General features: G+C 31.3%; 1 non-coding gene across 1 annotated transcript; it reads right to left on the reverse strand.

Moving 5' to 3' along the window:
* Positions 1–428: 428 nt before the first annotated feature.
* TRNAR-UCG (transfer RNA arginine (anticodon UCG)) lies at positions 429–502 on the reverse strand. Its single transcript has one exon. It is a non-coding gene; the product is annotated as a tRNA-Arg (tRNA).
* Positions 503–1674: the final 1172 nt, after the last annotated feature.

Here is a 1674-nt window from a genome sequence, read left to right on the forward strand (position 1 = left end):
ATATATAATTATTAGTATTGCAATATTTATAGTTAAAATAGTGCTATTTTGATAATTGAGTTAATAACTTTTGAAAATTAAATTAAATTAATATTTTGTATATGAAATTACACAAAATCAAAATTCATACATTCAATTTTAAAATTTATCTCATCAAACTATGAATTAGAAAGAAGAAAAATAAAAGCACAGTTGAATTTAACCTCTTGGAAAGAGGTTTCTCTATGAATTTTAGCAGTAGATTAAGAGCAGAAAGTTTCATTAATTTTACATCGAAAAAATGACTTTGATTGGCTGAAAAAGCTCCAAGAAAACCAAGAGGCGGAGCTGGCAATGTATAACCCTGATTCGGTAGGGTCCATTTCCAGGAAGCACATACGATTTGGCCCCCCCCCCCAACGCCCTTGCCACAAAAAGGCCACAATAATCGACCACAGTGGGAGTCGAACCCACGACCTTCTGATCCGAAGTCAGACGCGCTAATCCACTGCGCTATGCGGTCATATGAATCTACCTTTTCCACTAAAATAATTTTACGATAATTTGTAATACTTCTCCGTTGCCAGACTTTATGTCTTCTTTCAATATAAATATGGAATAACTATTAAATTTATGTATCAAGTTTGGTTGAACGTGTAATTTAATACATGAAATTTGACTTGACGTAATTATACATATGAAATTTGAATTGTGGTTCATATGTTATATAAAATTTTAATTTTGATTAAATTATACACATTTATTTTCATATCGGATTAATAAATCCGTTTGTGTATACAATATATCAATGTAAAATTGTGCTAATTCGATAAAGTTGTTAGTGATTTGTGAAAATTGAATTAAATTAAAATTTCATGTATAAAATCGCACAAAATTAAGTTCATCTATAATAGTACACATTGGATTAAAATTTATGTATAATTTTGATATATATATATATAAGTCTAAAGCGGCTTTAAAGCCCATGAACTTCTTTAAAAAATTAGTTAAGTCCTTACACTTTTTTTGCATTCAATTGAATTCATGAACGTTAAAAATTGCAATTAACGGTCAACCATTTCAAAGTAATGACAATTATTTTTCTAGATTGTTTTCGCCACATGGCACATTCGCCATATGGCATGCCAAGTAGGGGTGAGCAAAATTCGATTCGACTCGAAAAAATCGAAAAAAAATTCGAATTTCGAGTTAAACGAATTGAGTTATTCGAGTTAATCGAATTATTCGAATCAACTCGATTTTTTTTTTCAAATTTCGAGTTCGAATCGAGTTGAGTTTTTGAATTCGAATAACTCGAATAATTCGAATAATTCGAATATCAAACTATAATATTTTACATTTTTACCCCAAACTCCCAAACCTTTTTACTTTTCCCTCAAAACTTTTACTCCTTCCCACTTTCCCCCCAAAACTTTTACTCCCCTCCCCTCCCCTCCCAACCTCCCAATCTACCCAAAATTCATTTCCCACCAAAATTTTACTCTCCCATTTACTTTTTCTCAAAATTTTACTCCCAGAAACCCTCAAAACCTTTTATTTTTCCCCAAAATTTTTACTCCCTCCCACTTTTTCCCTAAAACTTTTATTCACTTCTCATCTCACCTCTCATCTACCCCAAACCCTCCCTCCTCCAATTTTTTTTAATATTTTCCCTCCAAAATTTTACTCCCCCTA

This window comes from Gossypium raimondii, chromosome 9 (genome assembly GCF_025698545.1).
Source record: "Gossypium raimondii isolate GPD5lz chromosome 9, ASM2569854v1, whole genome shotgun sequence".
Taxonomy (NCBI): Eukaryota; Viridiplantae; Streptophyta; class Magnoliopsida; order Malvales; family Malvaceae; genus Gossypium; species Gossypium raimondii.